A 27,935-nucleotide genomic window follows, 5' to 3' on the forward strand; every position below is an offset into this window, starting at 1 on the left:
GCAGAGGTGGTTCCACAAATCAGGACAGATTTGGGATGGCAGATTTGAGATGGTGGAAGAGAGTAGTGGTAGAGAACCTAGGCTTTTTATTTAAACAAACTTGTGTTTGAATTTTACTTTGGAACTTATTATTGGTGTGATGCTGAGCAAATGATGTAACCTTTGTGAAATTCAATGTCCCTAACCGTAATAAAGAGTCTAATTATTGTTGTGACATAATTCCTATAAAATGCTTATCATAGTACTTGGTACACACAGAAATATAAGAAGTAAACTAGTGAAGAGATGGCTCACAGCTGGGAACAAAGATGCTATTGCTTCACCTTCTAAAGTCAAAGAAATAGCCTGGCCACACATGCTTTTTGCAGAGCATGAAATTCTAAAAGCAACTATATGGCAACCCCCCATCCCCATGTCTAAACAAATGAAGCTGGGGGTGGCTGGGTGGGGAAGTTACTTTGGTGAAGAACTTCAGTGGAAGATGTCAAAGTTAGCCTCCTTTCACCTTGCTAATTAAATTGTTGAAGTTTCTGCAAGAAGGGAAAAAAAAAAAAAAACTTGTGTCTCATTCTCCAGATGGATGTTTGCTAGATTTCAGACATACCCCTAGGATCCTGGAGTTTGGAGACAGAAGAAGGGGCAAAGACCATCCCACTCAAGGAACAGTGGAAAATCCCATCTGCTTCCATCGGCCTTGTGTACAGGGACAGATTGATGAAGGCGAGGAGATTAGAGGTCTAAAAGTTTGCTAGAGACTACTGCAGATATTGAAGATTATGGGCTGGAGTCAGACTGAAGATGTTTCAAAGTGTCTTGGGCATCACTGCATAAGCCCTGGTCCATGCTGGCTAAAACAATTAGTGCCTACTTGTCACAGGTGAATATAGAGACCAAGAGTAGATGGGCAGTGAGAAAAAAATGATAAAAGTCACCAGAACTCATAAATATGCCCCACACATTCTCCTGGGAAACAGACTGCCCCCTTACCACCTCAGTGCCCATGTTAGCACACAACACGGAGGAGAAAGAACAAGCACAAGATGATGAAAATGAATGGTCTGGGGTGAGCAAGTCACCCTTCTCTTCTGTCTCAGTGGCCCTTGCAGCAGCTTAATGCAGGATGCAAGGAAGGAAGATGCTAATCTCTATATGGGATTGAATGCTTATCTGAAATTAATTCGAGGCTATAACTGGATCAGTCCACAGACTGCTGGACCAGGTTGAATTATTGGAAGGACTAAGATATTGTGAAATGGTTATTTGGCAACTTTAAGGTACCACCAAACCATTCCCTCAACTCCACCCTTCCGCTAGGATATGGTGGTGGGGGTTGTTGAAAAAGCAATTGCAGTTACTAGAAAAAAATAAAACAACCTCACTCTGTATATCCTTGAGTCACACTGTACTTCTTAGTTATGAGTATTTGGTAAGTAAGTGTGAATTAAATTTTAGCTGTATTTTTATGATTATTATTATGGCTATTATCATTTGTCCTTTCCATATTTACTGAAAATCTAGTGCTAGGAACTTTGTTATATGCTAGGCATAGAGAAAGAGAGAAAGAGTGGTACCTAGCAAGTGTGGATAACCAGCATATAAATAAAAGATTCAAAGACAATGAGAAAATAGTGTGGTAGAGGTAAGGAGGGAGGGCACTATTGGTATACAAGTCAAGAGTGAGGAACTAAGCCATGGGGTGTGTGGTATAAATATTTAATAATGGCTTTCTGGAAGGCAAAACCCTGAATTGTAGCATTTGCCAATTTCTGTGGTGTAAACCATAGTTATCAACAGGATGTTACAAATGAGGAGACAAAATATGCACAAGCATCTCTAGTGAGCTACTTCCAGCCGGGTGTGTGTGTGTGTGTGTGTGTGTGTGTGTGTCAGAGAAGGCTTTCTGAGAGCAGAAACCCCTGACCTGAGTCTGAAAGGACAAGCAGGGATTAATCAGGGCAAGAAAGGCAGGAAGGACATCCAAGGCAGGAGGACAGTCTGAGCAAAGGAAAGAGGCCTATCACAGCAGGATTTGGTAAAGGCAGGAGGAGAGAACCATTCAGTACACTTGATGTTGGTTACTGACCGTCAACATATGTTCTTTTTTTTTGTTATAAATGACATGTATGTTAACTCAAATAAAATTGTCATACTGAAATTTATTCATTTTATCAATTCATCATTCATTGGTCAAATACAACAAACATTTATGGGTGCCTACTTTGTGTTTATCAGGAACTAAAGATTTAAAGACCACTAAAGACCATGAGTGGAACATGGTCCGTGTCCTGAAACCAGTTGCAGTATAATTGTGAGGAGAACATAGACATATATGTATACACATACGTAACATGGCATGGTGACTGTACTAGTTAAAATACACATACATTATTAGGGGTTGTGGTAGGTGGAGTAAGGGACCCCTCATGTCTTTGGAACATGTGAATATGTTACCTTACGTGGCAAAAGGGTCTTCGCAAATGTGATTAAGACCTTGAAATGGCTAGGTTATCCTTAATGATCCAGGCGGGCCTTAAATGTAGTCACAGGGGTCCTTATAAGAGACAGTGAAGATAGAAGGTTGGAACTAGAGAGGGAGAAGGTGCTACACTGCTGGCTTTGAAGATGGAGGAAGGAGGTCATGAGCCAAAGAATGTTGACAGCTGTTAGAATTTGCAAAACACAAGAAAACAGATTCTCCCCTAAAGTCTCCAGCAGAAGCATCTTGATTTTAGCTCAGTGAAACTGATTTTGGACTTCTGACCTCCATACTGTAACATAACATAGCTGCATTGTTTTAAGGCATCACATTTGTGGTAATCCATTATAGCAGCCTTAGGAAACCAATATCCGGGTATTAAAGGAAGCAGTGTAACATAGTGATTAAGACTCTTGATTTGTGAATTAGATTGCCTCTCTTACAATAATGTCCCTGCCTCTTTGTAATTCTGTAACTTTGGGCAAGTTACTGCCTCAGTTTCCTCATATGTAAAATGAGGTAATTACCTACTTCATAGCTTGAGGGTGTGGATTGTGATGTTGTATACATAATGTACCGAGTACACAGCAAGCAATCTATAAATTTTCACATTAAAAAAATATTGTTTCCTCCTCTCTGTTCTCTGATCTAGGTTCTCATCTCTCAGGTTGGTGAGTATAACTAAATACATGGATGATTAAATAGGCTTTTGTTGTCTTGCCTGGAGAAATAGGTACCATTTCCATTGTTAATTTTATGGGCAAATATGATCTCAGATGGAAAAATCTAATCCTTAAAATGTTGGAACTGCAAAACAATTTGAATTCCTTCTCTTCTCTTTCGAAAACAGTCACATTTGATCAAGCCAATAAAAGGGTTAAGAGTTTTGTATATTTCCCATCTCCCTGACACCATCCCCCTGCCCCGTCCCCACCAATGAAATCCTTTTTTGTGCACCCTTTCTTTGGCCAGAGTGTTCTTTTCTTTTCTTTTTTTTTTTTTTTTTTTGAGATGGCGACAGAGTGTTATTTTCTACTCCATGATTTGGAGTCGGCCTGTCTGTCCCCTCACTGAGCAGGAGCGGTTGAACAGCTGTGAAAACAATGGAGAAGCCGAGGATGGCTGTGATTAGTGGGGGGCGCTGGGGCAATCTGGGACCCACCAGGCCTGTTTCCCATGTCACACAGCCTGCAGAGTCTGGGTGTCACATGCCCGGGCTCAGCCTGGGGAGGCCTGCTCCAGGCTGGGGCTGCCTGATAGTCACCCTGGCAGCCCCTCTCCAGAAACAGATTTTTGTATTTTTGCTCTTCTCTCCATGTTCTCGGACCATTGTATAAACATAGTGTTGCTAGGCAGCCCTAAAACCTCCTTTCATCCTGGATCCCAGGAAATTTGGTCCAGGAAAATTCACCGGAGTGTGCCTACAGCTGGTGTTGTCCACCGAGCCAGCTCTTCTCTCTGGCCCCAGGTTTCCCTGCCAGAAATTCCCAGCATCTGTGTTGTACATTTGATTTTCTAGATGTGGACAACATTGAGGTGAGTTTCGAGATCCCCCTACCCTCCATTAAATGTCCCTTACTCTGCTACCTGTGAATACAAAATGTTTAACTTAATCGTAGCCTTTTGCGAGTCAGTCCTAGAGAACAAATAATTTTGCTTACTGCTCCACTGAAACACCCAGTGACCGCCTAATAGCAGTTTCAATTTCACCTCATTTTTTTCCTTTCAGATGCAGAGCTTACCAGTCATGTGTGATTATTATTTTTAAAATCATCTCAAAATTTTAGTATATTTTCAGTTATGGAACCATAATTGTAATCTAAATTTGTTTATTTAAAAAAATGTAAATGCATTTTTAGTAGACAAATAATAATTTTGTACATTTATGTAGGAGGCAGTGTGGTGTTTTGATCTATGTATGCGTGGTGTAAAGATCCAGTCAAGCTAATGAACACATTGGTCACCTCACCAACTTATCACTTTTTGTTGGCCACTTTTTAAAACTCCCTCCTGCCAGAGCTCTCTCCTGGTTTTCCTTTCAACTATGTGACAGTGACAGTTTTCTTAGGTTCTGTTTCCCTTCCTAGCCAGAGCCGTGTTGCATTTATCTCCATGCTTCCAGCAACCAGCACAGAACCGGGTCTGCATTTGCTTCAGTAAGCATTTGTAGGGTGACAAGATGATGAAATCATTTAAATGTACTCATTCTTTACTTGTGTGTGCTTTTTTCCCCTTTGAAACATAATTTAAAAAAATCTTGGTGCCATCCAGAATTGTTTAATATTCTCTCTTCTGGATTGAGTTATCACTCTAATTATTCTTAGTTACCATCTGATAAAAAAACTATATACATTATAATTGTTGACAAATAATTATTAAACATAAACTTAGAAATTTATTGAAAAGGCCTCTCTCAAGGAGATATATGGACTTTTTTTCCCACATAATTATTAAACATAAACTTAGAATTTTATTGAAAAGGCCTCTCTCAAGGAGATGTATGGACTTTTTTTTCCACATAGTTTATCTATCTATGGATGAAAACTACTTGTTCTTAGAATGACAGAGGGTTCTACATTAATTCTGTTGTAACTTTCTGTTTTTTAACTATTTTATATTATAGCAATTTTACATATTTGCTAATAGAGAGATTAGTATAATACAATCATCATTTTTCCTCTTTTTATGGTTGCCTATAAATTGTACTGTCTAGATGTATATAAACTCTCTAGCCTATGTAAGTCTTGGATTAGTCAACTTTTATTGAGTGAATGATGTATACAGCTGTCCTCACTTGACTTCTTTGTTATACACAAAATTTCAGTCTTATTTTTATTAGACTGTTGGAATGTTGACTATATGACTGTATGTATGACCACGGGCTCTACATATAGGCTGTATGACCTCACTCCTTCTTGGCGGCCATGGCAGATTTACTGATCTATCAGATAATTGTTTTCTGTGGAGCTCAGAATCCATTTTAACATGGTGTTCCAGACAACTGTCACGAACCAACCAGAGTAGGTATGAGAGCCAAAATCAATTTTATTTTTTTTAAATTGTATGAAAATCCTTTTAAAAAGAATGTCATCTTTGTTATTTTTTTTCCAAATATGGTACATGCTAAGAATAAAAATCAAGGAACCAGCACAAAATCTGGTTCAAGTGAAAAGTTCACAGAAGAAAGTAAAATCTCGTCTAAAATTCTTCCTCCTGGCCGGTGCAGTGGCTCACGCCTGTAATCCTAGCACTTTGGGAGGCTGAGGCAGGTGGATCACCTGAGGTCAGGAGTTCGAGACCAGCCAGACCAACATGGAAAAACCCCGTCTCTACTAAAAATACAAAATTAGCCAGACATGGCGGCAGATGCCTATAATCCCAACTACTCGGGAGGCTGAGGCAGGAGAATTGCTTGAACCCGGGAGGTGGAGGTTGCAGTGAGCCGAGATCGTGCCATTGCACTCTAGCCTGGGCAACAAGAGTGAAACTCTGTTTCAAAACAGAAAAAAAATTATTCCTCCAAGATATTAGCATTGTGATTTTTAGAGAGTATTGTTTTGTACACCTGTCTTTGAAAACACAAATTAAGCTGAGTACAAATAATTTTATAAAGATGGGATTTTTTATATGCATATCATTTAAAATAAAACATTTTTTCTTGAATTGAATGGAAGGAAGAAACATAATGAATTGCTGAACCTCAGATTGTGTCTTTACAAGGGAACTTCATTCTTTAAAGGTACCTCAGAGGCTAAGAAAAACAATATAAAACACATGAAGGGGATGAGAAAAAAATATTTTTAAATGAATGTTTCAAATTGGTTATTATCTATTAACTGTAGAATTTTTTTGAAATATAAGAATACTAGTTTATGCCTCCCCATGCCCTGCTTGCATCACCTGGGTTTTTCTAGTAAAATTATTTTACATTGTTGGAATTTATAACATTTGTATTCTATCCTGTAACCATAATTCTCACAGTTGTTTAACCTCTGTTCAACACTTGAATTCATTTAGTGCTCACTACCAGCCATTTTACCATGGCTTTTCTATTGAGTTCTTTTATTTTGAAGCATCATTGGTTTGCTGTATTTCGTTATTAGGTACCTTCTTCAAGAAAGGCTCATAAATGTTGTGGTTTTAGTTTTGAATGTGCTTGAGGGCATTCTCATCTTTATACCTGAAGAAATGGTAATTAAATTATCCTTACAATTCTGTGATCCAGGCAACAAAATGATGCTAGTATTTCTTTCTTTTTTTTTTTTTATATATTTTTATTATACTTTAAGTTCTAGGGTACATGTGCACAACGTGCAGGTTCGTTACGTATGTATACATGTGCCATGTTGGTGTGCTGCACCCATTAACTCGTCATTTACAGTAGGTATATTTCCTAATGCTATCCCTCCCCCCTCCCCCCACCCCACAACAGGCCCCGGTGTATGATGTTCCCCTTCCTGTGTCCCAGTGTTCTCATTGTTCAATTCCCACCTATGAGTGAGAACATGTGGTGTTTGGTTTTTTGTCCTTGTCATAGTTTGCTGAGAATGATGGTTTCCAGCTTCATCCATGTCCCTACAAAGGACATGAACTCATCCTTTCTTATGGCTGCATTGTATTCCATGGTGTATATGTACCACATTTTCTTAATCCAGTCTATCATTGTTGGACATTTGGGTTGGTTCCAAGGCGGTCATTAAAAAGTCAGGAAACAACAGGTGCTGGAGAGGATGTGGAGAAACAGGAACACTTTTACACTGTTGGTGGGACTGTAAACTAGTTCAACCATTGTGGAAGACAGTGTGGTGATTCCTCAAGGATCTAGAACTAGAAATACCATTTGACCCAGCCATCCCATTACTGGGTATATACCCAAAGGATTATAAATCATGCTGCTATAAAGACACAGGCACACGTATGTTTATTGCGGCACTATTCACAATAGATGCTAGTATTTCTCTGTGGAGTAACTGAAGGATGGCCCACATCTCCAGTGTGTAGGTGTTCCTTGGAATGCTGTCTGAGGTCTGAAGGGGATAAGCCTTTGTTTAAATGAGCACAGGTTACACCAGGAAGTTCCCTTGGTATCCCCCGTGTTACTCCATCTCTCTTCAATCCCTTTCTGCTCTTGGCCCAGACACATACCTTTTCCTTCTTTACCATGTGGATTATAATGCTGGCCTTGGTCCATCCTCTGTGAGCTTTAATTTCTTTAGCACCTGCTTTGGAAAGATTTTGTTTCTCACAAAATTTCCTCTTCCTTACTCATCAGGAAAATGCATTCTGTGCTTGGCACCTCTGAAAATTGAAGTAAATGATTTCTCTAAGCCTTTCTGCAGGTTTTGCTATTTATTCCATTAAGATTTTCCTTGTCCTCTTTCTCTCATTTTCTTCATGGCCAGTGTTTCCTCAGTTTCAAATATGATTGTTTGCTTTCAGCTGTTCTTTATTATATCTAAAAATGAGGTGTTTATCAGAAATCTGTTCACCTATAGCTCTGACAGTCTCCATAGTTCAAAGTCTCATAACTACTTAGTGAAATCTAACTTGGTTTCTACTTTGGTTTCTTGCCTATTACTAAACAGCAGAGGCCACTATAATAAACTTTTTTTATTAGCAAGATACAAATTCAAAATATTTTCACCATAATCTAACTAATTTGGGGTGATGACTGCTTTGTGATTTTATGGGAAAGACAGAGAGAGCAACAAATATAAGATGACTATTACTTTAATTGGGAGAGAAGAGGGATGGTGGAAATGATCTAAACCTGCTTAGGGGCTTCAGAGAAGACAGTACAAAGTTTTGACATTTGAAGGGAAACTTGAAGATCAAGTCAGAGTTTGTCAGAAAGTCAAGCCCTTGGGAAAAATAAAACAGAACACAAGATGCACCATGACATGGCAGCAGGGAAAAGCATGGTGGGCCATGGAAGCTAAAGTTACTTAGTGTGGTCTGGAAGGAGCTGAAGTCGCTTAGCGTGGCTTGGAAGGAGGAGAGTTAGAATCTGTGGCTGATGAGGTAGGCAGAGTCAACCATACCATGTTTTGATTTTATCGTGTAGGTAAAGGAAAGACAGGGGATAATGTTGAAAGGGGAATTTGATATAACCCACATGCCATGGGGGTCCCTCTGGCAGGAGTGGGGCCGTTGTCAAAGGGTGATCCTGCAGGCAGGGAGACAAAAGGCTACTGTAAGTATGCAGGTGAGAGATGACAGCCATGATGTGGGCTGACTGACTGCAAAGGCAACAGATGTGGGGTGATGAGGGGGCCACCGTGAGAGAGATGTCTTAGATGATTTCGAAGACAGTGAGTCTTTAGAGGAGGGATCAACAGCTCTGGACATAATTGACCTGTGTGCAATACTAGCTCTGTCCCTTATTGTTTATACTATCATGAGAAATTCACTAACCAACCTTTTCAAATCAATGTCTTCATCAGTACACAGGGATGAAAATGCTCAACCCAAGATTGTTGTGAATAATATATGTAAAGCCCCTGGGAGAATGCCAGCCCAGTGACCCTTCAAAATGAGCTAGCTCTACCTGTCTCCACCCTCCTGGCCATCTAAGGTTCTTTGCCTCTAGAAACAGTCATGTTGTTAACTCTCTGAAGAGTGGAATGAAAATTCTGAATTCTGGGGCCACCCTAGCACCCACCTTGTACAGTATTACTAAATATTTCAGACTGCAAGTCAGGAATATAAAATCAATCGAACTCTGGCTGCGTAATTTTGGCATAACACATCTTATTAGTCACAGGATGAACAGCGATTTCAAACAAACTTTGCTTGCCATTTCTCAGAGCTGGAATCAATGTGGAGGGAACGGTGTGGAGGAAGTATTGCTACTTATACTATCACTATTATTACCACTGTTTTTTCACTACTTGAGTTTTATAAGGCATTATAATTTTACTGTTTCTACTATCACTATTACCATTAGTTATTTGCTACTTGAATTTCATAGGTCACTATAATTTTAACAGACATTTTAAATGTCTTTTAAATATATGCTACACACTGTGTGCCAAATATTTTAATAATGTTGTATCACTTGGTTCTTACAATAAACTTATGAGGTAGGAATTTTTCGTCTATTTTACAGGTAAGGATATTGAAGCTAAAACACTATAAATAACTTGATCAAGGACACTTGGCTAGGACTTTGAAATATATAAACTCTGGAAAGAAAATGTATCAGTTAGTTTTTGCATAATAATGAACCACCCTAAGGTGCAGTGGCTTCAAATAACTACCATTTATTATTACTCATGAGTTTAAGGGCCAGTTGGGTGTTTCTGATGATCTGGGTCAGGCTTGGTTGATACTAACTGGGCTTGCTCCTGCATCTGTGTTCAGATGGAGGCCTGCCTGAGACTGGCTGGTCTTAAATGGCCTTTCTGGTTTTTGGCTGGCTCTTGACTGGAGCAATGGGAGTGAGTGGGCCTCATCAACTAGCAGGCCAGCCTGAGCTCATTCACATAGAAGACAGGGAGTGTTCCAAGACCAACAGCAAACGTGAGCAGACACTTGAGGCTCAGGTTCAGAATGTTGCTTCTGCTACATCCTTTTGCAAAAGCAGCACAAGTTCAACACAGATATAAAGGATGGAGAAGTAAATTACACCTCTTGGTGGAAGAAGTGTAAAGAATTGTGGCCATTTTTGTTACCTACCACACATGCCTATATGTGTTGGGCTCCAAAGCCAGTGATCTTGCAGTGCTGCATTTTAATTTTATTCTTATTTTAAGGATAAAAAAACTGAGGTTCAAAGATCTTAACTTGCTCAGTCTCTTGACTGGTAAGCAGCTGGCCCTGATGTGAAGCCAGGCATGCATGACTCCAACCAGTGAATTTTTACTGGGCCTGGTTGCTGGAACTCGGTTTTCAGAGTCTGTGAGATGTAGAGTCATTCACTCTTGTGGGTAGAAGGAACCTCAGAGGTTATCTGGCCCATTAGCTGATACACTTTTGAATCTCATAGGTCACTATAATTTTAAAAGACATTTTGGCAACCAACACAGAGTAGTTAAGCTGTTTTTTTTCCTCCAAGTCAAGGCATTTGCTCGTCATTCTCATTTCATTATGAAAAAGAAATGTGATGCCAAAAAGCATAATTTTTAAATAAAGGACAGTTGTTTAAATTGAATTAATACAGTATTGTGAAAAACTTGCTACTTTTGTTTATATTTTGTTGTGGTAGCTTTACATCAGTCCAAAGAGCAGAATTTAGGAGCCCCTAACCTAGACTACTATTCTGTTTAAGAATCCCCTCTAAAACTTTCCTAACATGTGGTCTTCCATTCATTGCCTGTGTAATTCTAATGACAGACAGCTCACTATTACCTGAAGCAGCTTATTCCATCTTTGGAGATATGTACAAAAGAATTTTTTTTATTTTATTTTATTGAAAGAAAATCCTTCCTGGTGACATCTATACATTAGCTGAAGTTCATCTGTTGGTGCTCAGCTAGGGAAGTTGAATGCACTAAGGTGCTTGAAAATAGCCATCATGACTCCCTAAGTTGTCATTACCCCAGTCCCTTTGATCTCCAGTTATACAGCATTGGCACTGAGCACCATCTACTTTCATACTGCTCTGAGGCTCTACCCAGTCTGCCGACATTTGCCTTCATGTGGATGTAGACCACAGTTTAAGTCTCTGGGCCTGGCCTGATTAGCTGTAGTGGATTAGGTCATCCATTTTCTCTTTCTTTTTTTAATATTATTAATTATTCTTTCTTTCTTTATTTTTATTATTATACTTCAAGTTCTAGGGTACATGTGCACAATGTGCACGTTTGTTACATATGTATACATGTGCCATGTTGGTGTGCTGCACCCATTAACTCGTCATTTACATTAGGTATATCTCCCAATGCTATCCCTTCCCTCTCCCCCCACCCCACAACAGGCCTTGGTGTGTGATGTTCCCCTTCCTGTGTCCAAGTGTTCTCATTGTTCAATTCCCACCTACGAGTGAGAACATGCGGTGTTTGGTTTTTTGTCCTTGCGATAGTTTGCTGAGAATGATGGTCTCCAGCTTCATCCATGTCCCTACAAAGGACATGAACTCATCCTTTCTTGTGGCTGCATAGTATTCCATGGTGTATATGTGCCACATTTTATTAATCCAGTCTATCATTGTTGGACATTTGGGTTGGTTCCAGGTCTTTGCTATTGTGAACAGTGCTGCGATAAACATACATGTGCATGTGTCTTTATAGCAGCATGATTTATAATCCTTTGGGTATATACCCAGTAATGAGATGGCTGGATCAAATGATATTTCTAGTTCTAGATCCCTAGGAATTGCCACACTGTCTTCCACAATGGTTGAACCAGTTTACAGTCCCACCAACAGTGTAAAATTGTTTCTGTTTCTCCACATCCTCTCCAGCACCTGTTGTTTCCTGACTTTTTAATGATCTCCATTCTAACTGGTGTGAGATGGTATCTCATTGTGGTTTTGATTTGCATTTCTCTGGGAGAAAATTTTTACAATCTACTCATCTGACAATGGGCTAATATCTAGAATCTACAAAGAACTCGAACAAATTTACAAGAAGAAAACAAACAACCCCATCAACAAGTGGGCAAAGGATATGAACAGACACTCCTCAAAAGAAGACATTTATGCAGCCAACAGACACATGAAAAAATGCTCATCATCACTTTCTTTTTCTACATACAATTTTTCTATTAATGAGGTGTAAGATCATATTAGCCTTTGCACAAAATCTTATCAAGCTGTTGACTTGAGGCTCAAGTTAAGTCTCAATTTCTGTATGAATGAAATGAGAGCACTGTACAGCTGTTTTAAAGGCTCAATAAATACTTATTAAAATCCAATATGACTTCAATAGCATTTATAGAATATATTTTATGAACTAGTCCCTATGATAGTCACTAGGAATCTAGAGAAGAAAAGCTAATTTCTATTCTCAAAGAAATCAAAGTGCAGAAAGTAAAACAAACATGCAAAAACAATAAAGCAACAAGATTATCGTTTTTTTTTTTGGTGGTATGTGCAAAGTGAGATGGGAGAATAAGAAAAGCAGCATCAATGCCTTCCTGGGGTTCAAGGAAGACTTTGTAGAGGCTGTAGCATCTGAACTAAGAGCTAGAGATTGTGTAAGATTGGCCAGTTGGCCCTGGTTTCTCTACCTCTCGGGGAGGTAATAAACCATACAGATGAAAGGGCACAAGCTTTGGAACCAGAAAATCTGGATTCTAGTCTTGGCTCTGCCACTTCTCACAGGTCAAACTCACTATATCTTGACTTCCTTTCCAAGGACATTATTGCCCCATCTCAGTATTGTGAAGATTAAATGAGATAATATGCATAAAGTTCTTGGTATAATTCTGGTGTGGTAGGTATCATTGTTCCAAGTAACTTAAGATGACCCAAGTACCAAGGACTACTAGCCTGACTGAGGACACACTTTATCTTCATTCACCTTACCCTCTGTGCTCTGCAATGAAGTGTGCACCCGGAATGTGTCCCTTACATGTCAGAATCTTCAGATAATGGCTTTAGGAAGAACACATGAAAGGGCCAAGAGCTGCTGCAGTGAAAAGTGCTGACATATACCAGAGCGTAGTCTGAGGCAATAAGGTTCACATTGCTCTTTTGAAATGTAATCACCAGAAACTCAAAATTAAGAAAAAAAAGTTTTTAAAAAATTTTTAAGAAGAAAAATACAGTCATTTATTTAATAATGAAAGATTCTATAAATCTACTGAATGTTTTATTGTTTAACTTTTAAAAATTATACTTCTGAAGCATTTAAACCATTATGTAGTTCTCAAAATTGTGTTGGTCATTTTCTCTCTGTGACATTTGTAAATATGTTTGACCAAATAATTCCAATTTAACTATATTTGCAGATAACAATTAAGCATGTGTTTTCCATTGTTCTTCCTTTTGACTATTTAAATTTTGATTTTTATTTTATTAATGTGATTTTGGCTTCAGCCAATTGAGTTTTTAATCACTGTAGTGTTTGAAATCACTGGAAGCTTCTCAAAGGAGAAAAATATAATGGGAAAATTAACTCCTAAATAATTTCTATGCAAGTCTATGGGAATTTTCTTCTATCAAAGAATTACTTCCACTTTTTATGGCAGCTGAAAAAAAAATCCACATTTTTTCCTTTTGTTAAATCTTCAGAGTGCCAGAACTCAAAAATATTTTTTAAAAAATGAAAATAAATTTGAAGAAAAATCACAGAGTAAAAACAGTACAAAAGACAGCCATATGTCCTTTATCCATATTTTACTGTTGTTAACATTTTCCCCATTTCCTTTACCATTTCTTCTCTTTTTTCCATACACACATGAGCGTGCATGTGCACACACACACACACACACACATGCAGCTTTGGAGAGCCATTTGAGCGTGAGTTACATATATTATAGCTTTTATCCTAAATATTACAGTGTGTACTTGCTAGAAATAATGGTGTTTTCCTTCATAACTGCAAGGTGGTTATTAATTTCAGTAGATGCTGATGTAATACCTTGATAGAATCTGCTGTCCCTATTCCAGTTTTGTCAATTGACTCAATAATATCGTTTATAGCATTTTTTTACCTCCATTATGGGATCAGTCAAAGGCTAAGTATTGGCTTTAGTTGCCATGTATCTTTAGTCTCCTTCAATCTGAAACATTTCTATAGGGCTTTCTTTTTCTTTTATGATACTGACATTAAAAACAAATACAGCCTCCTCCCTGCTTAAAATAGAGTGTATCTAATTTGCAGGATGGCAATCTCATATTTCCTCATAATTTGCTTCAGTTTATGCATTCTAGGCCACTTAAGTGATGTCCTTCTCAGGGCATGGCATTTGGAAGTACATGGTGTCCATCTGCCCCTCATTGGTGGTGTTAACGTTGATCACCCAGTCAAGGTCATTTTTCATTTCTCTACTGTTTAGTTACTATTTCTCTCTTTCTCTTACCAATCAGCAAAATGTAGGGAGACATTTTAAGGTCATGCAAATACATATCATTCTCCTTATCAAAATTTCCCCATAGATTTAACATCTATGGATGATTCCTTTGTCTGAACCAGTTTTATACTATGATGGTTACAAAATGATGATTTTTTTCCAACTTCAGAACTTCTATATTTACTAGCACTTCTAATTTACCATTTTTACTTCTATCTATCTATCTATCATCTATCTATCTATCTATCTATCTATCTATCTATCTATCTATCTATCTATCTATCTATCATCTATCATCTGTCTATCTATCTATCATCTATCATCTATCTACCTAATCTATTATCTATCATCTATCTATCTAGATTTATCATAAAAATGGACCCAAGGATTCCTATTTTTAAAGTTCTATAATTAATCACCACTTTTAATTAATTGGTGGTCAAATCATGTCATATTCAGTCAGTGGTAGCCCCTTCAAGCTGGCTCCTATGTACTTGTGATATGCTCTCAACCACTTTTTGAGTATTTCTTTACTTTCTGGCACAACTCATTTTTCCAGACTCATGTTATACACAACTTGCCCCAGCTTTGAAATCAGCCATCTCTCTGTGGTGCCCTGGTTCCTTTTGGTGGGGAATGGCATTAGAGACAAAAATCTGGGAGCTAAGTATGCTCATTGCTACTGGAGTGTCTTTGCTTCTAGACCCTTTCAGCAGACAGAGCTAGGAAAGAGCCAGGAAAGGTATACACAAACACATATACATTAGAAAACCTGAATCCCTAACAATAGCCTCCAATTTCAATCCACCATCATAGAATTCTTTATTTCCTTCTTCTACTCCATATTTACACATCCTTTCTTCCACAATGAAAATTCTGGATCCCATCAATATCAAAACATTTCTTTATTTGCTCACTTCCATAATACACGTAAAATAGTTTTTGAATTGCTTCACTTAAACCACTACAAAAAACAAACTCATTAAAAAGAGTTCAGAATGTATGGTTTCCCACCCTCTACCCTGCCTAAAACTGAGCATATATATAGTTGAATGCAGTGTTCATGTGACTTTTGTTAAACTTTTCTACCTGTTTCTCTGGTCAGTGAGGTTATGCAATTCATTTGAAATACACTTGGGTTCAATTTTATGGTTTGCTTTCAGAATTTTTTTTGCCCTTCCCATATTTATTGGATACATTTTATTTTCTTTAACGTGTAAAACATAACAGCTTTTCAAGCCAAAGCCCTATGAGCAGCTGTATTTAGAGGAGTGTCACTCTTTCCCATATCTCTTTCTTCCTGTTTCCTCATCTCTGTAGGTAACCAACTTAATTGCTTTCTGTTTTTCCTTTCCTTGTTTCTTTTCTTTCTTTTGTAGGGGGTAAGGTTAAGCAGAAACTTGTATGTTTTCTTATTTTCTCATATTTTACACAAAAGATAGCATACTATATAGGCTACTTTGCATTTTGCTTTTGCACTTAACAGTATCTCCTGGAAATTCCTCCAAATTAGTGTGTAGAGATCATCATTTTTTTTTAACAGCAGCATAGTACTCTATTGTGTATATATACTATGGTATATTCAACCAGTCTCTTATTCTTGGATATGTTTAGGTACTTTCCAATATTTTACATATAAAAATAGTGTTGCACTGGGTAACACTATGTATATGTAATAATACACACATATTAAAGGTGTATATTCAGGGTTAAATCTTAGAAGTAATATTGCTAGGGTTAAGGGTAAACACATATGTAGTTTTTAAATACATTGTCAAATTATCCTCGATAGGTGTTATGGCAGTTGGCATTTCCACTAGCAGGAGAGTGCCTGGGAAACTCAAAATTTTGATCTTTATGCTCACATAATGATAACTCAGAAGGGATTCAGGAGCCAGGACAGAATGAAGATCAAATGTTAGGTGTAAAGTTTAGTGGGAAAAAGGATGCCCATACAAAATCAATTTACAAAATGCTTTTTCAAACCCTTGGACACTATCTGCTTGAGGGCAGGGTGGTCTTAACACATGGTAGGTGTTCTGTAGACATTGACTGTTTAAATGAATTAAAGAATAAACTGGCAAAAATCTGGCATTGCCCATGGGAATAAATAAACCTGGCCAGGAGATTATTTTGAAGTGACAAATCTCACCTCCTCTCTCCTCGTCTCTCCTAGACAGACATTTCCTTGTTCCTGGGGACTGAGCAGTTTGAAGTTTCCAAAGATGAAAACATGTAAGTCGTCCTTGCATAAGAAGATGGGGCTGCACAGAGGCCTATTGTCTGCAGGGACATTGAGAGCTCTGTGGTGAAAGAGGATTGTCCTCAACTGCAGCCTGGTCTTTTTTCAGCCTGAGCATTGCCTTTTCTCTCTGGAACGTAATATTCTACCCATGCTCTCTGAGTGGCATTGTGCAGTAGCAGGGTCAGGAATGGGAGGGTGCAGGTGGGGAAATGATCTTTGTATAGGCAACCCAGTAAGTCAGAGGCAGTATCAGAGGGCATGGCTAGGCCTGGGTCTCTGAATAAGTGCTTTGTGCAGGTCTTGGTGGCAGTGGCTGGAGAAGCACCTTCCTCTTGCAGCTTACCTGGTGGCTGAACAAAGCAGCCTTTCAGGCCTTGGGCCCCACAGCAAACATTGCGCAGGTGATTGACCTGCTCTCTTGCCCTGCAGTGGCCCAAGGATCGCATTTCTGCCTGGCATTTCTTGTGGGTCACCACTAGGGCCTGTTCTTCTTCCAGGACTGTAGGGGAAATGGTGACAACAGCCAATGAGGAGATGGGGCACTGGTTCCAAGGTCAGACAGGTTACTAGAACTCTGAGGACATTTTCTCAGAATCACAGGGAGCAGGCACAGCTAATCTAGATGTCTGTTGGCTCTTGGCATGGTCCACACTACACTAGCAAGCACTCTTTCCCTGGCTTCCAGCATTTATAAAATTTCTTTTCTCATATGATCTCCATGATAGTCTTGGGAGATCCCTAGGACAAAATTTACATGGAGATAGTGGAACCATACTGTGCTGAAGTGCTTCCAGGATGGTGGAGTCTTCTGACTCTCAATTCAATTTTTTTGGACACAATTATGCACAGTGTCATGGGGATTAGTGTGATGATGGGGCAAAATTATATGCTGTAACCTTATTTTGGGTTTTGTTCTGGCTACTCTGAAGAGACCTGAATGGACAAGAGATGTTTTCCTCTTCCTTACCATAATAGAAGAGGTGAATCTTTGTGTTCTGAGTTTGAGTTCCTTGTCTAAGGGATTATTAATAGTTTCTATGCATCAGGATTAAGAATAAAAATTGTAAAGCACCTGGAGAAAAACACACATAATTCTATTTGGGCTTATAAACTCATGGTTTATAAGGTGCTGTGGGCCCAGGAAATAGAACGGGATTCACTCAAAGGTGAAAGGAGACGTTTTCCTTTTCTCTGGTGGAGACAGGGGTAGGTAGTGCTTTTAGTGTTTCCATGAGTGGCGGAGATCTGTGACCTATGTGTCTGATGCATCAAAGATGGGGAGGTGTCTGTGAGAGGATTGTGGAGGCTGCCACTGAGGTTTTACGAGCAGGCATTGGTTCTGTGGTCAGGCCTCTGTTGAGTGAAAAGGACTGCTGTGAAAGTACATCTGAGCCCACCTGAAGCATCCTCACCTGCTAGATGGGGGAGGACAAGTTCGTCCAGTAGCCTCATGCACAAAACAGACAATTGGAAGATGAGGATATGATGGAGTAATCTCTTACTTTTTGGACACCACGTCAACCTCCTTGATTGTCTTTAAAACCCTAGGAAGAGAAGGAATTCCCCTTCAAAAGTGACTGAAATGGAATCCTTCTTGTCTGTAGCAAGCTGGGACTCAGAGTCAAATTTAATTCACTTAAAGAAAGTGAAATGATTTGTTCATTTATTCATTCAACAAAATTTATTGAGTGGTTACTATGAGTCAATATGATCTCAAAGAATGTCAGTATGTCCTTCTCTGGACACCTTAACAAAGTTTGATTAAAATGAATTCATTAGATAGTTGGCCTCTGTCATGATTCTGTTTTCTCTGTCATGTTCCCTCTTCATGAATCGTTGCCCCACAGTGTTTGCATAAATCTGACTCTTTCTTCAAAATGTGGTTCAAATACTTCCTTTTTTTGGCAGATACTCATGTTCTCCCATTCAACCCATAAATCAAGGTGTAGCTGGGTTTCAGTTTGAGCATGGGCCAGGTCTGCTTACAGGTCCAGGCATGCTTGAGGCTATTGGGAAAACTTCAGGTTTGTATCTGATGGAACTATTTTGGGGAATATTGAGGATCCTCCTGTGAAAGAAGTCATAATGTTTCCACTTTTGGGATCCAGACAGACACATTTGGGCATGTCTGGAGAAGCAGTTGAGAGGCCTTAGGTTTTAGGAAGTGGGTAGTTGACTCCCAAGAAAAAACCTATGCTCTGGCCACCATTTGGGTTTGTTTCCTAACCTGCCTTAGGCTTTTTTAAAGGATGGATCTTAAGCAGCACAGAGTTACCATACATAGAAATGAAAATAACTGCTTTGTTTAAATATCTACAAACTTTGGGATAAGAGGCATACAGTTTGGTACTGCTTTCTCTGTTCTTGGAGGTTTATACAAAAGGGATAGAAATGTTCTTCTCCAATTGTCAGAATATTACCAAAATTTTTGATGCTTTAGCACATCAAAGCCTTTGGGTCATTGAACATCAGGCTTGGCAGAGCAGAGGTAAAAGGGATAAACCAAAAAATATGTGAGACAAGTCTCAATCAGTTTAGAAGTTTATAGCTTGATTTTATGCATTTTAGTGGGACAGAAGTTACAGGCAGATGTCAATCAATACATGTAAGGTAGGCATTGGTTCAGTCTCAAAAGGCAGGACAACATGAAGTGGAGGGTGAAGTGGGGGTGTCCTTCCAGGCCAAAGATTTTCTGGTTGGCAATTGGTTTAAATATTTAAGCTATTATCTAAAGTCCCGGAATCAATAGAAAGGAATATATGCATTAAGATAAGAAGTTGTGGAGACCAAGGTTCTTATTATGTAGATGAAGCCTCCAGGTAGGAGGCTTCAGAGAGAGTAGATGGTAAATGTTTCTTGTCAGAGTTAAAAACATTCCAGACTCTAAGTTAATCTTTCTTGGATCAGGAAGAGACCTGGAAAGGTAAGGGGAATCTCTCCAGAATGTAGATTTCCTTGACAAGAGACAGATTTGCAGGGCCATTTCAAAATATGTCACCTAAGTATATTTTGGGGGTAAAATACTTCGATTTCTTTCGAGACCTGCTATCTGTCATGTAATGTTATATTGGAGTCACATTGAAATTTGATATTTCATTGTTACAAAGAGTCTTTTTTCAGTCTTAAGATTTCTATTTTAATGTTAATGGTGATCAGTTATGCCTGAATTCCAAAGGGAGAAGGATATAATGAGGCAAGTCTGACTCCCCCTTTCCCATCATGGCTTGAACTAGTTTTCCAGGTTGACTTTGGAATGCCCTTGGCTGAGAGGAAGGTCCATTCGATTGGTTGGGGGGCTTAGAATTTTACTTTTGGTTTACAAGGGCTTGGTTGAGTACTATAGAGGAGCAGTGGGCACCTTGACGCCTAGTGTCCAGGTGCAGAGGCCTGCATGAGTAGAATTGTTCAGGAATAAGGAGTAAGATTCTGCCTGTGGAAGTCCAGAAATTATTTGATGGAGAGATCTTGAAGATGATGGAGGGTCCTGTTTTAGTCCAGTGGGAACAGAATGCTACAACATTTGTGGTGTTTTGGGTTAATGTAATCCAGAAGCAGAGAGAGTTGGGGAAGGAATGATGGACACTGGGGAAATCTGATGGACAACACTGTGGCAAGTCCAAGGCAGCTTGAAATGATCACTAGGAGAGAGCTGTGTTTTAAAAAGATAATTCTGGAGGCAGGCAGATTGGAGATAGGTAAAACTGAAGAAGGAAAAACTGAAAACCTGTCACATTTCTTAATATTTCTAGGACTGCTCCTGACCACAGGATATGCCTGGTCCAGGAAATGGCCACATTTCCCCCCTCAGGACCTCTACTTGGATGGGCTGTCTTGGAAATAAGGTGAACAATTAGTCTTTATTCTGAATTCTCTTTTGATGACTATGTTTTCTAGTTATTAAAGAGTACTTTAACTTAGAGGTATTTGTTTATAATCCTTCATTTTGTGAGTTTTTTTTTTTTCGATAATCAAAACTTTGCCTCAAGAACTAATTTTTGCCTACATTATAGGTTTCTAGAAACCATTCTGGGACAGTAATGAAATATGAACAAATGAAATATAATCCCTCCAGTTTGATTCTCAACCCTCCCATGTTTTCTCCATTTTATCCTGAAGTTATAAGGATACTCCTGTCCTTAAAATTTCTGTTTGCTTTTTAAGGCACCCAGTAATGTTGATTGACTTTCACCTCTTCCTTGACTCAAACATACACACTCACACACACCCATGCACACTCACACAACACACATCTCTCACCCCATCCCTGAGGTGCTTGACCTCCTCTCACCAGAAACAGTGGCTCTCTAAAGCAGAAGATCAGGGACTTACTTTGAAGAGATGATGAACCATGCAGTTTGAAAAATTACAGCTAGGGCTGGGCAAGGTGGCTCAGTGGCTCATGCCTGCAATTGTAGCACTTTAGGAGGCCAAGATGGATTAATTGCTTGAGCCTAGGAGTTCAAGACCAGCCTTGGCAACATGGAGAAACCCTGTCTTTACAAAAAAATACAAAAATTAGCTGGGTGTGATTGCATGCACCTGTAGCCCCAGCTACTTGGAAGGCTGAGGTGGGAGAGTTGTTTCAGCCTGGGAGGCAGAGGTTGCAGTGAGCTGAGATTGCACCACTGCACTTTAGCCTGGGTGATAGAGCCAGACCCTGTCTCAAAAAAATAAAAAGAGAGAGACAGAGAAGTTCCAACTGGAAATATTGCTGTTTCCAGAAGGTCAGGGAATCCCCACCTTTTCAGGATGGAAGCCTATTGACCCTTATGCCACTTGCAACTACTTTCAGGCTTACACTAGCCTTTTAAAAAAGTCAAGTATTATTTGATTACATTTTCTGTACTGGGAATGTAGGAATTTTGCATATGTGGCAATGGAAAGCAATTTACTTTGGAGTCCAAATACAGGAATCAACCAAAATAATTATTGTAAACAAATTTATAATTGTTGTTATATTGCCATCCATGCCATTGGGATAATAAGAGGATCTTCTCCTATGGTGTGTGTGCATGGTGAAGATCCACAGGGCTATGAAGACGGGCTGAGGAGTCACATGGACAGGGCAGGAGGGCAGATTTTCATGGGTACTTGTAATGACATCGTGCACATATTTCTGGAAACTGATTAATATAGTTCTTAGCCATTTTCATATTTTTGAGTGACAATGATTTTAAGATATTAAATTGAAATTGGTCCATTATATTATTATATTTTAAAACAATAATTAAGCTCTTTAACAGTTTGGATAACTAAACTTTAAGAGTATCATTAATCCGGACATGATCAGAGCTGGAACATTGCAGTTAAAGGAATGCATTTGTTCTTTTTTAATACGTCTTATCTAGAAAGCACATAAAATGGAACTTAAAGTTAACTTACTGTCTTTGTTTTGTGTTGCTATAAAGGTACACTTGAGGCTGGGTAGTTTATAAAATTAAAAAAAAATGTATTTGGCTGTTGGCTCTTTGGGCTGTACAAGATACATGGCAACGGCATCTGCTCAGCTCCTGGTGAGAAGCTCAGGCTGCTTCCACTCATGGCAGAAGGCTAAGGGGTGCTGGTGTGTGCAGTGATCCCATGGTGAGAGAGGAAGCAAAGGTGAGAAGGGGGAGGTGCCAGGCTCTTTTTAACAACCAGCTCTTATGGGAACTAACAGAGCAAGAACTCACTCACTACTGTGAGAATGGCACCAAGCCATCCATGAGGAATTTGCCCTCAGGACCTAAATACCTCCATTAGGCCCTACCTTCCAACATCACTACTCTGGGGATTAAATTTCAATGTGAGGTTGGAGGGGACAAACATCCAAACTACAGCACTTACTTTATCAATTTTCTCAACAAAACTATAAAATATGCAGCCCTATTTTCAATATTAGAATTTGCCAAAATGGCTAGCCTTCTTTTCCCTTTAAAACTACCTTAAAGAGTAAAATATTAAATAAATAGAAGAGAGAAACCTAAAAATCAAGTCAGCTGATTTATGGTCATGTGATTTTCAAAAATCTGTTCTCTAACCAGGCCTGCATATGTAAAGGAAGGCGCAAACCTTCCATAGAGTTTCAAATCCTCTTGTACCCAAACATCATATTTCCTCAGAACTGGCTTAACGTTTCTTGGTCAAGCCATATAACCTGTTCTAGAAAGGAACCCCCTCTGTCTCATTTTTATGTGTACAAAAAATGGTTAAAATGAGACAATGTCACTTTTTTTTTTTATCCTGAATGGTGGCTGCCAGCTATTAAAATGCTAATTACCCCAAAAATACAAAAACACCAAATACGGGAGCCAAAGACAGCCAGAAAACAAGAGGAATGAAGTCTACTGAGTGATTAATCATTTGATTAACCAGGTAAGTCTCTGGCACATTACTAATTAGCTCACTTACAAAGCCCTGCACTGAGCAGCCCTGGTTTGATTAAAGAGGTGCCGAGCCATTCAAACTCTGATGCTTGAGCTGCTTTTATAAAACAAAATGTGACTTTCATGCTAAGCTCATCTCTGTAATCCAGAGATGACTTTTCAGGCCTCTGACACTCAGACCTAGGCAAATAAATCAAAGAGCCAGAAAATAGTCCTGTGAAAACAGCTCCGAGAATATAATCTGTCTTCTAGGACTCTTTATTCTAATTTGTAAAAGGGATTGTCTAAGTTCTGAGGTTGCAGTAGCTACTTGTTGGTGGCCTATTGAGTTATCTGCAAGTATTGGTAGAAGACTCTGCCTTTGTAGAAAGGCATAAATCTGCTCTCACTCCACTCTATTCCTGTGGTAGGATTTATGAGATTTAAAAGAAGATATTTGACATCGTTATTACAGATCTTCTCAACTTTACTATGGAGTTTGCCTTTAAAATATACTCACAGTTTATTTCTTCTTGGCCAAGTATTTCTATTCTTAGTCATTTTAATGGATTCTTTTTTTCCCCAGATGGAAATATCCATCTTCTCTGTGGTACTAATTTAGAGTGATCCTGACTGCCTACAAAATTAAGGAGGTATAATAGACTCTTTCTGCTCCATGATTCTACTTTGGATTCTCATACAGAGTATTTACTTCTTTATTTTTTCAGCTTGCTTAAAATAACTGAGTAATTTTTCAGGCTGTACACTGTACCAATGAGTTTAGCAACAATTCTATTGTAGTTTCCTTTGTAACTATTGCAGGAATTAAAAAAAAATAAACTAATAGAAATGTTGGTTGTGTTAGCGGAAGTACAGTGTTAAGGTCAAAGCCAAATTCTTGTCTTATGACATTTCAAGTTGATCACATCATGGCTGGATATCATCTCCACTCTGGGTGCCATATTCCAAAGGGTTATTTACAAAACAGAGCTTGTCTAACAATGGCCAGGAAAGAGAGGGTCATGTTGGGACATCTTGTCATGGGGGAATAGCTAAGGAAGAAGAGACCAGAGTGGATATGGACATAGCACCTGTCTTTAAATATCTGAAAGATGGAATGAAATGTACTCTTGTTCACTGTTATAACTCCAACATGTAGCAAAGTGCCTGGAAAGAGCAAGCATAAGCAACAGTGATCATGACTTTTTGAACACATAGTATGTGCCAGTCATTGTAATGGTGTTTTGCTTACCCTATCTTACTTAGAAATTATTATTATCTCCAATATATAGTTGAGGAAGCTCTGACTCAGAAAGATTAAGAAGCTTGTTCTAAATTGCATGGTACATATCTAATCTAGGAGTCAATACAGGTCTGTGTCTGGGGCCTGAGTACGTCTCTCCATGGCAGCCTGACTCTCATGACACCTGTCTTGATGCCACAATGAGCTTGATGTTCACTGGGGGTCCGAGTTGGAACTTTAGTGATCAAATCTTAGGACTTTTATTTTTTTGCTTATGGATGAGGAATTGAGGGTTGGGGAACTGAGGTTACGTAACTGGTATATTCCAGAATCAGGACTAAAATCCAAGACTTTCTACAAAACCCAGTCTCTTGATCACTATGTTCCATCTCCTCTCCGCTATGAACAACTCAATACATGCTTGATTTTAGCTTGATCTGGACAAAATACTGCTGCTTTAAGTGAGAATCTCCATTATATCTACCTTCTTCTGCTTAACTTTTGAAATCTGGGAACTCCCTTGTCTTCTGTACCTGAATTCTTGGTTTGCCCTTAACTGGTATTCAGTTTTTCTCTGGATTCTTTATCTGCCCTGCTCCAGCTGACCTTCCTGTTGGAAATGTGGATAATTATTATCTAAGTTTACTAAGTGTTTTGTGTAGTGTCAACGTATCAGATCTAGTACGGCACTAAGTGCTTATCCTCCCAACATTTAAATATTACTTTTAACAAGCTCATGAATAGAATTATTGTTGTCTATATTTCATAGATTAGCAATCAGAGTCTCAGAGAGGTTGAGCATATTCTCAAGGTCACATAGCGAGTTAATTTAGCCAGGGAAATCAGGCAAGAGAAAAAAATAAAGGACACTCAAATAGGAAGAGAGGAAGTCAAACTATCTCTGTTTGCAGATGACATGATCTTATATCTAAAAAACCCCCTAGTCTCAGCCCAAAAGGTCCTTCAGCTGATGAACAACTTCAGCAAAGTCTCAGGATAGAAAATCAATGTGCAAAAATTACTAACATTCCAATACACCAACAACAGTCAAGTCAAGAACCAAATCAGGAACACAATTCCATTCACAATTGCCATAAAAAGAATAAAATACCTAGGGATACAGGTAACCAGGAAGGAGAATGATCTCTACAAGGAGAACTACAAAACATTGCTCAAAGAAAACAGAGATGACACAAACAAATGGAAAAACATTCCATGCTCATGAATAGGAATAATCAATATCATTGAAGTGGCCATACTGCCCAAAGCAATGTATAGATTAAATGGTATTCCTATTAAACTACCATTGACATTAATCACAGAACTAGAAAAATCTATTTTAAAATTCATATGGAACAACAACAAAAAGAACCCAAGTAGCCAAGGCAATCCTAAGCAAAAAGAACAAAGCTGGAGGCATCATACTACCTGACTTCAAACTATACTACAGGGCTACAGTAACTAAAATGGCATGGTACTGGTACAAAAACAGACACATATGCCAATTAAACACAATAAAGAACTCAGAAATAAGGGTGCCCACCTACAACTATCTGATCTTTGACAAACTTGACAAAAACAATCAATGACAAAAACAAACTTGACAAGAACCGAAGGATTGCCTATTCAATAAATGGTGATAGGATAACTGACTAGCCATATGCAGAAGATTGAAACTGGACCCCTTCCTTATACCATATACAAAAATCAACTCAAGATGGATTAAAAACTTAAATGTAATACTCAAAACTATAAAAAACTCTGAAGGACAACCTAGGCAATAACATTTTGGACACAGGAACAGGAAAAGATTTCATGATGAAGATGACAAAAGCAATTGCAACAAAAGCAAAAATTGACAAATGGTATCTAAGTAAACTAAAGAGCTTCTGCACAGTAAAGGAAACTATCAACAGAGTAAACAGATAACCTATAGAATGGTAGAAAATTTTTGCAAACTATGCATTGGACAAAGGTCTAATATCCAGCATCTATAAGGAACTTAAACAAACTTACAAGAAAAAAAATTAAAAAGTGGGCAAAAAAATAACAAACACTTCTCAAAAGAAGACAAGCATATGGCTAGCAATCACATGAAGAAAAGCTCAACATCACTGATCATTAGATAATTGCAAATCAAAACTGCAGCAAGATAACATCTCACACAGTCAGAAGAGCTATTACTAAAATGTCAAAAAATAACAGATGCTGAAATGATTGTAGAGAAAAAGGAATGCTTACACACGGTTTGTGGCCGCATAAATTAGTTTAACCATTGTGGAAGACAGTGTGGTGATTCCTCAAAGACCTAAAGACAGAACTACCATTCAATCCAGCAATCTCGTTACTGAGTACAGATCCAAAGGAATATAAATTCTATTATAAAGACACATGTATGTATATTTTTATTGCAGCACTATTCACAATAACAAAGACATGGAGTCAGCATAAGTGTCCATCGATGATAGACTGGATAAAGAAACTGTGGTACATATACATCATGAAATAGTATGCAGCCATAAAAAGAATGAGATCATGTCCTTTGCAGGAACATGGATGGAGCTGGAGGCCATTATCCTTAGCAAACTAATGCAGGAACAGAAAACCAGATACTTCATGTTCTCACTTATAAGTGGGAGCTAAGTGATGAGAACACATGGACACATAGAGGGGAACAACACATACTGGGGCCTACTGGAGGATGGAGGGTGAGAGGAGAGAGAAGATCAGGAAAAATAACAGGTACTAGACTTAATACCTGGGTGATGAAATTGTCTGTATAACAAATCCCCATGAGACAAGTTTACCTGTAAAACAAACTTGCACATGTACCTCTGAACTTAAAAGTTGAATAAAATATTTATTGATGAGCTTTAGAAAAGTTTTTTATATTTTACTATTACTCAATGTATACCTTTACAAATATTGGTACTTGATGGAAACAAGCACAATGTCTTATAAAATATTGGCATCTGTTAAAGAATGAATGGACAATTCAGGTTAATAGTAATAATAACAACAATAATACATATATTATTTCTACTATGTGCATGCTACTGTGTTCCCTTCATGCTTCCCTTCACTTGCCAATGTTTCCTTCATTCCTTGCAAAGAACATAAAAAGCCTCTTATTAATCAGTTATCACTAGGTAAGTATCATTATATCAGTTTGTTCTCACACTGCTATAAAAAACTGCCTGAGACTGGGTAATTTATAAAGAAAAGAGGTTTAATTAACTCATAGTTCTGCAGGCTGTACAAAAGGCATGGTTAGGGAGGCTTCAGGAAACGTACAATCATTGTGGAAGGTGAAGGGGAAGGAAGGAAGTCTCCACTTGGCCAAAAGGGGAGAAAGACAGAGAAGTAAAAGACACACTTTTAAACAAACATATCTTGGGAGAACTCTATCACAAGAACAACAAGGGGGAAGTCTACCTCCATGATTCAATCGCCTCCCACCAGGCCCCTCCTCCAACACTGGGAATTACAATTTGACATGAGATTTGGTTGAGGACACAGAGCCAAACCATAGTATTCCACCCCTGGCACCTCCCAAATCTCATGTTCTCACATTTCAAAAGACAATCATGCCTTCCCAAGAGTCCCCCGAAGTTTTAACTCATTCCAGTATTAACCGAAAAGACCAAGTCCAAAGTCTCATCTGAGACA

The 27,935-nt window shown here is 38.6% G+C and overlaps 1 long non-coding RNA gene across 2 annotated transcripts in view; it reads left to right on the forward strand.

Annotated features, from left to right (window-relative positions):
- LOC116457347 (uncharacterized) overlaps window positions 1-27,935 on the forward strand; it is a 200,448-nt gene that overhangs the window by 115,974 nt on the left and 56,539 nt on the right. For both annotated transcript variants that reach the window (XR_004245002.2, XR_004245004.2), the window contains exons 3-4: window positions 16,611-16,669; window positions 20,429-20,521. This is a non-coding gene — a long non-coding RNA (uncharacterized LOC116457347). The remainder of the gene's footprint in view (window positions 1-16,610; window positions 16,670-20,428; window positions 20,522-27,935) is intronic.

This window comes from Hylobates moloch, unplaced genomic scaffold, assembly GCF_009828535.3.
Source record: "Hylobates moloch isolate HMO894 unplaced genomic scaffold, HMol_V3 SCAFFOLD_18, whole genome shotgun sequence".
NCBI lineage: Eukaryota > Metazoa > Chordata > Mammalia > Primates > Hylobatidae > Hylobates > Hylobates moloch.